Source organism: Patella vulgata, chromosome 5 (genome assembly GCF_932274485.2).
Source record: "Patella vulgata chromosome 5, xgPatVulg1.2, whole genome shotgun sequence".
NCBI lineage: Eukaryota > Metazoa > Mollusca > Gastropoda > Patellidae > Patella > Patella vulgata.
In genome coordinates, this window is record NC_065883.2 from 46,726,748 (window position 1) to 46,742,361 (window position 15,614).

At 37.2% G+C, this 15,614-nt stretch overlaps 1 long non-coding RNA gene across 1 annotated transcript; it reads right to left on the bottom strand.

Annotated features, from left to right (window-relative positions):
- Positions 1-1,658: 1,658 nt before the first annotated feature.
- On the bottom strand, positions 1,659-3,527 carry LOC126821210 (uncharacterized). Its single transcript, XR_007680349.2, has 3 exons — positions 2,955-3,527; positions 2,321-2,471; positions 1,659-2,001 (listed from the first exon to the last, which is right to left on the bottom strand). It is a non-coding gene; the product is annotated as an uncharacterized LOC126821210 (long non-coding RNA).
- Between the last annotated feature and the right edge of the window lie 12,087 nt (positions 3,528-15,614).

Genomic DNA, 15,614 nt, shown 5'->3' on the forward strand with positions numbered 1-15,614 from the left:
TCCATTGAGAATTAAGAGAATAAGAGCCGATTTTCAATTTCCGTGCACGTTAAAGATTTGACGCATTTCCGCTATGCGCACAAATTTCATTTTACATTTAGGCACTAGCCACCACCCATTTTCACGGGAGAAAACCAAACTTCAGACCTCTATCCCTTATAGTTCCTGAGATATAGCTTCCCCCCCCCAAAAAAATAATAAGAACTAGATCTGCTAAGCAGATATTAAAGCTTTCATATTCACAGTCACTGTCACATGTCATAGAAATAATATGAACAGAAAAAAAAAAATCATTATAATGAGTAAAAATTTGGTGAAGTTAATTCGATTTTTCACTGGTAAATAATTAAATAGACAAGTGGCATAACTTGACCCGCATCCCATCAGCTATCCTGAAAAATGCTGGAAAAATTAAACAAGTAAATTGTGTTTAGTACTGGGTTAATTAAGACAGGCATATGCCTTTGCTATACAGGATGACATGAGGGAAATTTAGCTTGGGAGGTGTAGGCCTGCAGCCAAAATTTCTAGCTAGCTTAGAAACACAACTCCGCTACACGGTCTTCCATAAAAGAAAAACTATACATTTTTGGAAAGCTTATGATGCGAGGAAGACAAAATCTGGGAGTTCCAAGCAAAATGTTTGCAATTTATTGATTTAGGGCCAGATGAAATTCGTCAAAATTGTCAAATAAATGCTATTTGTGTACTAACAATTCTGAAGTTGACATAAAATTAAATAGTTGGTAAAACACCTCATGCCTTCATCCTTGGCAATGAACAGTTTATTGGACAGATTTTGATGTAAATAAAAATGCTCAAAACACAAATGTCATGGGTGAATAAAGAATTGTGGAAATCCATTAACGGTAAAAAAGAATTATCTCCCTTTCTGTCAAATGCCTGTAATTGATAGACTATCAGGTCTTGTATGAATCATAAGACCAGGTGTGGGCAAACAAGCCCAATAATTATTTTGTTTGTTGGATCTCAAGGGCCTGTTAGGGTTGGTTGTTGGATGTTTGCTCAGAAATTATCGCTTGTATGGAACATGCTAGAGACGATTTGTAGCATATTCTAGCCAGGGGATATGTTTGACAGTAGTTGAGTGATATGCTTTTGAAATAATGGAGATCAGTAGCACTTTATAAGCATTGAACCACATGATTTTTTTTTCCACTAAGATAAACATTCTAAACCCACATACATGTTCCCTTTCAATTAGCCACTACAGTATTTTTACAACTGTAATGTAGCTGTGAACTACTATTTCGGATATGATTAATGGTCAAATTACAAACATACATGTAGATATAAGTTTAAAAAAATAATTGTGTATCTGGGCTGGAATGAAGGGAAAGGTTAGAAAACAGGATGAACAGTTGTGAAATTATTTATTAAAGTGAAACAATCATTGAAAATCAAAATTAAACAGTTACTCTGCACATCAAATGTCATCAAAGTTAATCTTCATTATCATCATCACTGTCACTAAATGTATTAACATCAAATTCGGTCTCTTTAACAGTTTTTTTTTCATTTTCACATTGACTACACATGCACAGGTCTGTACAAGAAAGGGGGGTTGGGATGGCCTAGAGTGCCGCGCTTCGACCTCTAGCTGGTCGGTCACCTCTGGCTTGTGGCTGGTCGGTCACCTCTGGCTTGTGGCTGTGGCTTTGATCCCAGGTGTGAGCGTATGTGGCATGGAGATAGAGGCGTCTTCTCAACCTCGTGGGTTTCCTCCGGGCACTCCGGTTTCCTCTCACTGCTAAAGACCCATACGCGCAAGCGAATTATTGAAATAAAATTGAAACCGTATGTTAGTCCCAAAATGACCTAGTTTGTGTTGAGTGGACGTTAAACCCCATTTCTCTCTCTCTCTCTCTCTCTCTCTGTACAAGACAACTTTGCTGGCCATTTATGATTCTTTCTCTTATGACATCTTCACAGAATATATTGTATGTGGTTTAATATTCGACGGAGGGCTAGTCATCTTTGCTGAAAAATATAAATAAACATATACATGTACACAATTAAAACAAAATTCTGGAGCTTGGTTTACTCTCATTAATTTCGTACAACAGAGGAAAAAGACACTTAAACAGGGGTTAACATCTTATTTTCATGCAGAAACCAGCTAATGAAGACAGGAAGGCATTAGCAGTACAAGGAGAGATAGAGAGGAGAATTGCGGTTTAACGTCCACTGGACAAAAACATAGTAATTTCAGGACTCACCCATGGTTCAGTTTTATTTGAATAATACCAGTGGCAAGAAGGCGGAGAATACAAATAAAAAAAACATCACAAATATTTACCTTTCTGATAACTGTCTAAGAAATTCAGTACATGTATATTGCCTATAACATTTTTGGTGATATCTGACCTCAATGGCCACACAATCTTGCCCTCTGATATGCCTTAAAATATCTTCATCCTCTTTCAATTCAGCAGCTTTCAACAGTTGGCCTACAAACAAATTTGCAAACAAATTATACACCATATAGCGTTGAATGTTGTTTGTGCTCAAGGGTGGGGGAGGGAATGTCACTTTGAGGCCTACATGTACATGTACCTGGCTGGTCAACTCTGGCATGCGGTTTAGTTCAGATCCTTTGTGTGAGCGGAAATGGTCTAGAGACAGATCGTCTTAGCAAGGCACCTACAAGTGGGCCAAGAAAATAAAAAACAAGTTAACTTCTCTATGTTTCATCCCTTGTGCAAGCAAATGTGCAACACTTTAACCAATGACTGTGCCAAATCAACAAATGGGGTAAAGGGCTTTAATGGCTAGCTTCATAACAATTTTACAGTGATTGCAGTAGCACTTCTGATTCCATTTACAACAAAAACAACAACACAATAATTAAAAACTGTAGGATGAATATATTTAATATTTATTAGTAATAATTATAAATTTAGTAAGTAACATAATATTAACATTAGGCCTACCTGAGCCTGTTTGGGTCTGAGTCTGTGTTAATACATCCTTCTTCCTATTTTCTCCAACAGTGACAAATCTGTCACGTTTTTTACATATAATACACACAACAGGCAGCACCGATTTACTCTTTCTTTTTGCTTCAGGAGCGTAATTTGTTTGGAGAGCTAGGTCCCAGATCGTCTACACTCCCGCTATTCCCTGGTTGGATTGTAGCCGGGGATTTTAATTTTTCTTTATCTATACGATTACGGGCAGACCCAATTCGGAATTTGTCTGTAAAAGGCCTGTAGCATGTTGGGTGAAATCCAGTATCTTTTGGCGCGTCGATAAATTCCTTGTTTGATTATATCACCCGAAGTCGCCTGTTCAGCTATCCATTTCGCTCGCCCATCAAGTTTTAGCCATTCATGGGCACATTCACGGAATTTATCCCAGCGAGATTTTGTAAATAATTGTTCTCGTTCCTTTCTAAATCCTTGGTAATGAATAATACAGCGTAAATTTGATTTACGTTACGACAAAGTCTAACACTGTAAGTACCAAATAGTCATACGAGATATGTGCATCTCATCAAATTCAGCTTATACCACACCCACAATAATGTTACGGAGTCAGTGAGTTCAAGTTAGACAATACGCTGACCTTCCACTGACCATGCTTATAATATAAAATCTGTCAATGACAGCTGATTCATTGTTTAGTTTTTTATATGATATATTTAATATCAATAATATATGTATATGCATGCTTTATTTTACTTTACACGACCTCTAAAAATGCCCCAAATCGTAAAAATACGACTTTTTGGATTTCGATCTCCTTTTTTCGGCTACCCCGGACATTTTCAAAAAATGATACAATGATTTCACACAACAGGCCAGCTATTAGCCTCTCGATTGACAAGAGTTTCATCGCCCTCCATTCATTATAACCAATGTCATCGTGCCCTAAAGAATCAACAAATCAGCTTGCTTATCTCTGCTTACCCTAGGCAAAAAATGCTCATCTTTGAACTCAATCATGACATTGACCTAGTGAACGCCTACACCAAGTTTGAACATTCTAGCTTAATTAGAAGGAGAGTTCTTGTGTTCCAAAGTCCCGGCCCTTCAAATTGCTTCTATTTTTCATTTTCAATTCAAAATGGTGACCATCACGTGACCGAAATTAAAATTCTGATCCGATAGATTTTTAGACATTCCTTCTAGGATTCCGAAAATATGACGCCCGAGTCTGTAAGTAAAATAGCAAAAAAGCCTTTTTGATTTTTCACGTTTAAAGATGGTGGCACTTCCGGTTCGATCGACAAACTCCATATTTTGTGTACGAATCAGTAATTACTTGTCTAGTATCGAATTTTTTTTTTAGGTCATTCTGACCTATATTTCGACGATTTTTTTGAAAACTTTGATCCTTAATTTCACCAAGGGGAGATAATTTAGAAAATTTCAAAGGACATCATTAAAGTCGCATTGGCAAGATCTACTAACATTCTAAATTTCACGAAAATCGCACAACTATTAAAGAAGTTGTCAAATTGGTAATAACTTCCGGTTCGAAATGACAGCGACGAATTTTCGAAATGCCAAAATCCGAAATTGCAGATTTGAAGTAAATGTTTCAAGATACTCAAAGAAAAAAGAATTAGTAAAATAGGTCAAATAGTCACAAAGTTACAGCATTGTAGGTCAAATGCATTCCTTCGTAAAATTCGATGATTTCGGATTCGTAAAACGTTTTGAAAATATATTTAATCAACAGCCACCACCCATTTTTGGGGGGATAGGTAAAAGTTTCAGAACGATCCTATGGTTAGATTCTGAGAAATCCGATTTGTGGACAAAACACACAAAAAAAATAACAATAATAATCTTAACAGAAACAATAAGCTTTCATATGTAATATGAAAGCTTAACTAGATCTGCTAAGCAGATATTAAAGCTTTCATATTCACAGTCACTGTCACATGTCATAGAAATAATATGAACAGAAAAAAAAAATCATTATAATGAGTAAAAATTTGGTGAAGTTAATTCGATTTTTCACTGGTAAATAATTAAATAGACAAGTGGCATAACTTGACCCGCATCCCATTAGCTATCCTGAAAAATGCTGGAAAAATTAAACAAGTAAATTGTGTTTAGTACTGGGTTAATTAAGACAGGCATATGCCTTTGCTATACAGGATGACATGAGGGAAATTTAGCTTGGGAGGTGTAGGCCTGCAGCCAAAATTTCTAGCTAGCTTAGAAACACAACTCCGCTACACGGTCTTCCATAAAAGAAAAACTATACATTCTTGGAAAGCTTATGATGCCAGGAAGACAAAATCTGGGAGTTCCAAGCAAAATGTTTGCAATTTATTGATTTAGGGCCAGATGAAATTCGTCAAAATTGTCAAATAAATGCTATTTGTGTACTAACAATTCTGAAGTTGACATAAAATTAAATAGTTGGTAAAACACCTCATGCCTTCATCCTTGGCAATGAACAGTTTATTGGACAGATTTTGATGTAAATAAAAATGCTCAAAACACAAATGTCATGGGTGAATAAAGAATTGTGGAAATCCATTAACGGTAAAAAAGAATTATCTCCCTTTCTGTCAAATGCCTGTAATTGATAGACTATCAGGTCTTGTATGAATCATAAGACCAGGTGTGGGCAAACAAGCCCAATAATTATTTTGTTTGTTGGATCTCAAGGGCCTGTTAGGGTTGGTTGTTGGATGTTTGCTCAGAAATTATCGCTTGTATGGAACATGCTAGAGTCGATTTGTAGCATATTCTAGCCAGGGGATATGTTTGACAGTAGTTGAGTGATATGCTTTTGAAATAATGGAGATCAGTAGCACTTTATAAGCATTGAACCACATGATTTTTTTCCACTAAGATAAACATTCTAAACCCACATACATGTTCCCTTTCAATTAGCCACTACAGTATTTTTACAACTGTACATGTAGCTATGAACTACTATTTCGGATATGATTAATGGTCAAATTACAAACATACATGTAGATATAAGTTAAAAAAAATAATTGTGTATCTGGGCTGAAATGAAGGGAAAGGTTAGAAAACAGGATGAACAGTTGTGAAATTATTTATTAAAGTGAAACAATCATTGAAAGTCAAAATTAAACAATTACTCTGCACATCAAATGTCATCAAAGTTAATCTTCATTATCATCATCACTGTCACTAAATGTATTAACATCAAATTCGGTCTCTTTAACAGTTCTTTTTTCATTTTCACATTGACTACACATGCACAGGTCTGTACAAGAAAGGGGGGTTGTGATGGCCTAGAGTGCCGCGCTTCGACCTCGAGCTGGTCGGTCACCTCTGGCTTGTGGCTGTGGCTTTGATCCCAGGTGTGAGCGTATGTGGCATGGAGATAGAGGCGTCTTCTCAACCTCGTGGGTTTCCTCCGGGCACTCCGGTTTCCTCTCACTGCTAAAGACCCATACGCGCAAGCGAATTATTGAAATAAAATTGAAACCGTATGTTAGTCCCAAAATGACCTAGTTTGTGTTGAGTGGACGTTAAACCCCATTTCTCTCTCTCTCTCTCTGTACAAGACAACTTTGCAGGCCATTTATATATGTATATGCATGCTTTATTTTACTTTACACGACCTCTAAAAATGCCCCAAATCGTAAAAATACGACTTTTTGGATTTCGATCTCCTTTTTTCGGCTACCCCGGACATTTTCAAAAAATGATACAATGATTTCACACAACAGGCCAGCTATTAGCCTCTCGATTGACAAGAGTTTCATCGCCCTCCATTCATTATAACCAATGTCATCGTGCCCTAAAGAATCAACAAATCAGCTTGCTTATCTCTGCTTACCCTAGGCAAAAAATGCTCATCTTTGAACTCAATCATGACATTGACCTAGTGAACGCCTACACCAAGTTTGAACATTCTAGCTTAATTAGAAGGAGAGTTCTTGTGTTCCAAAGTCCCGGCCCTTCAAATTGCTTCTATTTTTCATTTTCAATTCAAAATGGTGACCATCACGTGACCGAAATCAAAATTCTGATCCGATAGATTTTTAGGCATTCCTTCCAGGATTCCGAAAATATGACGCCCGAGTCTGTAAGTAAAATAGCAAAAAAGCCTTTTTGATTTTTCACGTTTAAAGATGGTGGCCCTTCCGGTTCGATCGACAAACTCCATATTTTGTGTACGAATCAGTAATTACTTGTCTAGTATCGAATTTTTTTTTTAGGTCATTCTGACCTATATTTCGACGATTTTTTTGAAAACTTTGATCCTTAATTTCACCAAGGGGAGATAATTTAGAAAATTTCCAAGGACATCATTGAAGTCGCATTGGCAAGATCTACTAACATTCTAAATTTCACGAAAATCGCACAACTATTAAAGAAGTTGTCAAATTGGTAATAACTTCCGGTTCGAAATGACAGCGACGAATTTTCGAAATGCCAAAATCCGAAATTGCAGATTTGAAGTAAATGTTTCAAGATACTCAAAGAAAAAAGAATTAGTAAAATAGGTCAAATAGTCACAAAGTTACAGCATTGTAGGTCAAATGCATTCCTTCGTAAAATTCGGTGATTTCGGATTCGTAAAACGTTTTGAAAATATATTTAATCAACAGCCACCACCCATTTTTGGGGGGATAGGTAAAAGTTTCAGAACGATCCTATGGTTAGATTCTGAGAAATCCGATTTGTGGACAAAACACAAAAAAAAAATAACAATAATAATCTTAACAGAAACAATAAGCTTTCATATGTAATATGAAAGCTTAACTAGATCTGCATAGCAGATATCAAAGCTTTCATATAAACTTCAAAAGGGGTTATTAGAATCTATGAATCAACAACCACTCTGACGGAAGATATTCTCTGGGCTAAAAAATCTTTTTTCTCTCAGCTACGAGAGATACGTAGAATTAAACCGGCCCAGAGCCGACCGTGTTGATACGAAGCCGCTTATTTGACTTTGACACATAACTGAAGGTGAATAGGCCTACCCGTCCAGTTAATACAATGGGCAATCTCACATCGGTCCACTAAAGAGAGGCACATGCTAGTCGCCCCCTACTTCCCCAAGACATTTAGTCCAAACCTTGACTCTCATACATATAAACCATTTGGTACTACATGTACATGTATTTCGTACTTATATCATATTAAACCCATCGGCCGCCATGTTGAATGACACAGTATTTAACGTTCTATATCCTAACATCTTTATGAAATCAACGACAAATCTAAACTTGGGCACTCCAACCATTTTTATTTTTACATCATTCAGTTTTTTTTAAATAAGTAATTCTATCACAAATTATAGTGAAGACTGGACCACTAAACTAGTTACCCATCAGTTTTTCTTTGTGTTAATGCGTTCTACATTTTCAAAGCAATGATTCTTATAATGTGCGAGCCGCCATGACACCGGCGGATATTATAACTTCGATAGGCGAGAAACTTCAGGTAGCAGTTGGGTTTCATCAAATCATATAATTATGCGGTACGGCTTCACCTTTATTTCAATGGGAATTGGTTTATTATATGTGCAGTGCAGTTTTAGGTCAGTTTATGTGTAAATTAAGGGAGCTATACATAGGCCAGTAACCTTTTTGTAGTCATTTGACTAAAAAAAACTTGCGGAAAGGAACTCCGTAGGACAAGCCACTACTGTGGCAGGAGTAAGGCGGAAGACATCAGTAGTGGAACCATTTCTAAGTTAATCCCGAAGTGCGTTGCTATTGTAAGAATATATAAAATCGGGTTTCCGTTCCGCTTTTTTTTTTGCTGTAGTTTGAGTAATGAGTTAGAGCGTATATTTTGTAGTCAAAAAATCATTGCAAATAGAAGACCTCATCCCCACCACCACCAACCTGTAATACACTAGCTAGCTTGTGTATTTCCATATTCCATTTCCGAGAGATAGATAGAGAACACGCGAAATATAAAGTGATTTTTCTTACAATCAGGGACCATAATTCATGAAGTTACGATTCGATATGCGCAAATATCGAAAGGAACCATATCTTTGGGTTATAAACATGCATGTCAAGTTTCATCAAAATCTTTCACTGTGAAAAACCGGGGCTAAGTCATCTGAAATCAAACAAATTTTACAATGTAGGTAGTGAAAACAAAATGTTATGTTAAGCGTTGTTCGAGGGTGGGGTGGGTGCATAAAATTCCAAATGCAAAGGGTTATTTTTCGTGCACGCCAATATGCACACAGGATTTCGATTTTTCGTCCTACCTAAAAAAACTGCACGCAAAGTTAGTTGTCGGGCCTTCGGTCAAGAACCACAGACAAAGGGAGAGAACGGGGACCTCTGTTTTGCATACCATCCAAGCGACTAGGCACTAATCCTTGTACCATGGACGAGGGGACGGGCGTTTTTCGTCCCATCGAAACGACTAGACACAGATCCTTGCTAGGCCTTCCATACTTCACCACTGCCAACGGGGAACCACTTTGACCTCGGGTTTTCGTACCATCCAAACGACTAGACACTAATCCTTGCAAGGCCTTCCGTTCTGCAGCAAATGAGCCACGCTGGCCTCGTTTTGTCGTAACATACAAACGACTAGACAATGTTTCATAATTTAGTCATGTTCGCGTGGGTGGGTTGGCAGCAGAATTGATATGTACATGATAGTGACACGAGGAGGGGGGGGGAGCGGGGTGTACACAAATCACACAAATCAGAGCTTTGTAATACACGCATATACTTGATATACTAAATACACAAATGGCTGAATTTCGAGACATTTCTGGCACTCTTTTATCACATAATGAGAACACTGCATTAATTTCTATATATCAATAAAATATGCCTCAGACCCATTGTTTATTTTTAAATTTGAATTAGACTCGTAACAAAATATATTTTCTGGCAACAAATAGCATATAAATAAAACTAGATTTACTTTCTGATTATTTTTTTTAAATGAAATCATTCCAGGGCTTTTATTGACATTTCAGAAAATGTAGAGTTGGTCCCATGCACTTGAGGCCAAGGTCCTTGAAGTTGTACAGCTGCACCCGGTGACCGATATTTATTTAACGGGGAATAAGTGATAATTCATATTATAACAGTAAATAATTAAAATATCCCATAGGGATTATAATAATATGTATATCATGTAGGTGTGCATGTAGGTTAAAATTGTGACCTCTGTAAATAGGCCCGTTCCTTGCATTTAGTTTTAGAGTTAGGAGTGCTAAAATTGAGAGAGCGAAATGGGGTTGATCGACCACTCGACACAAACTAGGTCATTTCGGGACTAACGTATGGTTCAATTTTATTTCAATAATTCGCTTGCGCGTAGGGGTCTAGCAGTGGGGGGAAACCGGGTGATCCTGAAAAAATACACAGGTTGGTCGGGCGACCTACTCCTTGTCACGTACGGAAAGATACCCCAGCAGTCAAAATAGGTCAAAATAGGCGATTTCGGTTTCTAGTGTCGATGCATCGTTACGGTCAGTTTAAAAAATTGTCTTTTAAGAATAATGTGTATAGTACCAATACCTATCACATACGGAAGAGGCGATAAAATCTCTTTGCATTTCCAATTTCAAAATTAATTAAAACCAATATTAAATTCCGAAAATCGTTTTTTTGCTAAAACTCTTTTCTTTTTAATGTGATCAAAATGGGGGTAAAGCAAAGAGTCAGGGGTGGTAATGGGCGTATTGTGTCCTAATTTCATGGTTTTCGGACAATCGGTGCCGGTGTCACGGCGAAATTCCACTTTTTTCCCCTCATGGAAGCCGTAAATTGACGCAAGGAGTAGGGTCGCCTGTCCAACCTTGTGGGTTTTCTCCGGGTCCTCCCACTGCTAAAGACCCCTACGCGCAAGCGAATTATTGAAATAAAATTAAACCATATGTTGGTCCCGAAATGACCTAGTTTGTGTCGAGTGGACGTTAAACCCCATTTCTCTCTCTCTCTCTCTCTCTCCGTAAATTGACTTGAGGCCAGTGTCCTTTAAGTTGTACAGCGGCACCAGGTGACCGATATTTATTTAACGGGGAATAAGTGATAATTCATATTATAGCAGTAAATAATTAAAATATTTCATAGGGATTATAATAATATATCATGTCTGGGTATTACAGGGTTAAAACCAATATTAAATTCCGAAAATCGTTTTTTTGCTAAAACTCTTTTTTTTTAATGGGATCAAAATGGGGGTAAAGCACAGAGTCCGGGGTGGTAATGGGCGTATTGTGTCCAAATTTCATGGTTTTCGGACAATCGGTGCCGGTGTCACGGCGAAATTCCACTTTTTTCCCCTCATGGAAGCCGTAAATTGACTTAGAAAAAAAAAACGACGAAAGGCAGGTGACAAGAACAAACGACTTGAACGAATGCAGGTATCACCTTGAAATTTTCAGGGTGCCTAGGTACCAACGTGAAAAGTTGCTCGCCGGAATTTAGTACTCATGGTACCGTTGGTTCCTGTGTAGCGCATGCGCGAAATCAAAACCAGCTAAACTCGAAAACAACCTTGTCGGCACGGAAAACATCAAAGGAGAAATTCGAATTTTTGAAATATTCAAATACCAAACATTCGACCATGATCCAGGCTATCCTCAAATGTATTAATTTCGGTAATAGGAGACAGATTCTCTAAGCCACGACCAATTGTGTATGTTTTCAAGCCCATAAATGTGGATTTTTCACTAATTTTCATTTTCATTTCAAAATGGCGTCCATCAGTTGACCTAAATCAAAATTCTAAACCGATGGATTTTTAGGCTTTCCTTCAAGCATTCAGAAAATGTAACTCTTATGTCTTTAAGTAAAATATTGCAAAAGCCAAATGGACTTTTCACATTTTGAGATGGTGGCACTTCCGGTTTGCTCGACAAACTCCATATTTTGTGTACTCATCAGTACTGTCTTAGCTAGTACAGAAAAAAAATTTCAAGGCAATTTGACCTATATTTCGTCGATTTTTTTGAAAACTTTGATCCTTAATTTCACCAAGGGGAGATAATTTAGAAAATTTCCGAGGACATCATTGAAGTCGCATTGGCAAGATCTACTAACATTCTAAATTTCACGAAAATCGCACAACTATTAAAGAAGTTGTCAAATTGGTAATAACTTCCGGTTCGAAATGACAGCGACGAATTTTCGAAATGCCAAAATCCGAAATTGCAGATTTGAAGTAAATGTTTCAAGATACTCAAAGAAAAAAGAATTAGTAAAATAGGTCAAATAGTCACAGAGTTACAGCATTGTAGGTCAAATGCATTCCTTCGTAAAATTCGGTGATTTCGGATTCGTAAAACGTTTTGAAAATATATTTAATCAACAGCCACCACCCATTTTTGGGGGGATAGGTAAAAGTTTCAGAACGATCCTATGGTTAGATTCTGAGAAATCCGATTTGTGGACAAAACACAAAAAAAAAAATAACAACTAGATCTGCATAGCAGATATGAAAGCTTTCATATTAACTGCAAAGGGGGTTATTAGAATCTATTGAAACAATAAGTATAAATGTCATCAGGTATCTGAAAAATTACATTTACCTTATGAACAAAATGGGAAAAATACAAAACAAAAATTGTCGACTTGTGGCTACCATCCAAGGCATATTTAGAAAACCGTATATTATATTTATAGAGTACGCAGGACAGGAATTAGTTGTGCTTCAATGTAAACCGGCCCGTTTCTTGCCTTTAGTTTTAGATTTAGGTGTGATTTTCAAAAGATTCAATCGGAAATCGCTGAAAATCAATTGGCTTCTTCATCTCATGACCTTAAACACTGTATAAATTTAAGGTCAATCGGATATTGAATTTAGCTTCTAGAGCGTCCACAAGATTTTTTTAAGTGATCAAGGGCAATAACTCTCACGGTAATTATCGGAAATGGCAGTAAATATCAGATATCGCTGAAAATCAATACTGTAGGCATCTTCGTGTCATGACCATAAATTTAGAGTCAATCGGATATTAACTTTGGCCTCTAGAGCGTCCACAAGATATTTTGAAGTGATCAGGGGCCACAACACTGCGCATAAATTTAAAGTCAATCGGATATTAACTTTGGCCTCTAGAGCGTCCACAAGATATTTTGAAGTGATCAGGGGCCACAACTCTGGCAGTAAATATCAGATATCGCTGAAAATCAATCGCCTACTTCGTCTCATGACCTTAACCACTGTGTATAAATTTAAAGTCAATCGGACATTAACTTTGGCCTCTAGAGCATCCACAAGAATTTTTTTAAGTGATGAAGGGCCATAACTCTGACAGTAATTATCGGAAATCGCTGAAATTCAATTTCAATGTGGGCGTATAAAAATTAACCGATGGCATATAATATTTAATGTATGATAAAGACAAAATAGTCGATTTCGGTTTTTGGTGTTGCGCTCATTTTAAAAAAAAATGTCTTTTACGGATAATGTGTATAGTACTAATAGCAATCACATACGGAAGAGGCGATAAGATCCCTTTGCATTTGGAATTTCAAAATTAATTAAAACCAAATTTAAATTCCGAAAATCGGTTGTTTATTTTTTGCTGAAACTCCTTTTTTTAATCTGATCAAAATGGGAGTAAGTCACAGAGTGGTAATTGGCATATTGTGTCCAAATTTCATGGTTTTGGGACAATCGGTGCCGGTTTCGTGGCGAAATTCCACTTTTTTCGCCCTTACAGAAGCCGTAAATGGCGGAAAAAAACGAACGGCAGGAACCGTGTCAAGAACAAACGATCTGAACGAATGCAGGTATCGCCTTGAAGTTTTCAGTGCACCTAGGTACCAACGTGAAAAGTTCCTCGCCGGAATTTGGTAGTCAACGTACCTTTGGTTCCAGCGTGGCACATGCGCGAAGCAAAAAGAAATTACGGTCGATTTTGGGATTTTGGCTATATTTCGGAGTGGTTTGGTAGATGACGGTGGATCAGGGACTCAGATTGATCTAAAATGGCGATCATAACACAACATGATAATCACTTTGAAGTATAGGTAAATTTTCGCGACCGGGTTGTTTTGCTCTACCCAGGCAACGTTCCTGTGCTCCGATTGCCTTCAAATTTGCACAGAATGTACCTTGGGATTCTAGCTATCACATATTAAAAATAGAAGAGTGTTGGATTCCGATGGGATTCTAGCTATCACATATTAAAAATAGAAGAGTGTTGGATTCCGAGAACGTTCAAAATAAATTCAAAACCCACCCCCAACAATCAAAGGTTTTTTGCTTAAAAAATTGCCGTATTTTATCGAATTTTTATTGTTCTTGATATCTGAGGATTTTCTCAATTTAATATGTGATAAATATCATCGCGGCGCAGCCAACCGCTAGAAATTCCAGAGATTTGGACCACTGGAAGGATGCCTCAGTAGTCAAAAAAGGTCAAAATAGGCGATTTCGGTTTCTAGTGTTGATACATCGTTACGGTCATTTTAAAAAATTGTCTTTTAAGGATAATGTGTATAGTACCAATACCTATCACATAAGGAAGAGGCGATAAAATCTCTTTGCATTTGCAATTTCAAAATTAATTAAAACCAATATTAAATTCCGAAAATCGGTTTTTTGCTAAAACTCTTTTTTTTAATCGGATCAAAATGGGAGTAAGGCACAGAGTCCGGGGTGGTAATGGGCGTATTGTGTCCAAATTTCATGGTTTTCGGACAATCGGTGCCGGTGTCACGGCGAAATTCCACTTTTTTCCCCTCATGGAAGCCGTAAATTGACTTGAAGCCAGGGTCCTTGAAGTTGTACAGCTGCACCCGGTGACCGATATTTATTTAACGGGGAATAAGTGATAATTCATATTATAGCAGTAAATAATTAAAATATTTCATAGGGATTATAATAATATGTATATCTTGTCTGGGTACAGGGTTAAAACCAATATTAAATTCCGAAAATCGTTTTTTTGCTAAAACTCTTTTTTTTTAATGGGATCGAAATGGGGGTAAGGCACAGAGTCCGGGGTGGTAATGGGCGTATTGTGTCCAAATTTCATGGTTTTCGGACAATCGGTGCCGGTGTCACGGCGAAATTCCACTTTTTTCCCCTCATGGAAGCCGTAAATTGACTTAGAAAAAAAACGACGAAAGGCAGGTGACAAGAACAAACGACTTGAACGAATGCAGGTATCACCTTGAAATTTTCAGGGTACCTAGGTACCAACGTGAAAAGTTGCTCACCGGAATTTAGTACTCATGGTACCTTTGGTTCTAGCGTAGCGCATGCGCGAAGTCAAATCCAGCTAAACTCGAAAACAACCTTGTCGGCACGGAAAACATCAAAGGAGAAATTCGAATTTTTGAAATATTCAAATACCAAACGTTCGACCATGATCCAGGCTATCCTGGAGACATATTCTCTAGGTCACGACCAATTGTATATGTTTTCAAGCCCATAAATGTGGATTTTTCACTAATTGTCATTTTCAATTCAAAATGGCGTCCATCATTTGCCGGAAATCAAAATTGTGTTATCTACCGTTTTTCGGCTTTCCTTCAAGGATTCGGAAAATATAATTGCCTTGTCTGTAAGTGAAATATCAAAAAAAGCCTTATGTAATTTTCACATTTCAAGATGGTGGCATTTCCGGTTTGAGCTACAAACTCAATTTTTTGTGTACGAATCAGTAGTGTCGTAGCTAGTAAAGAAAAAAAAATCAAG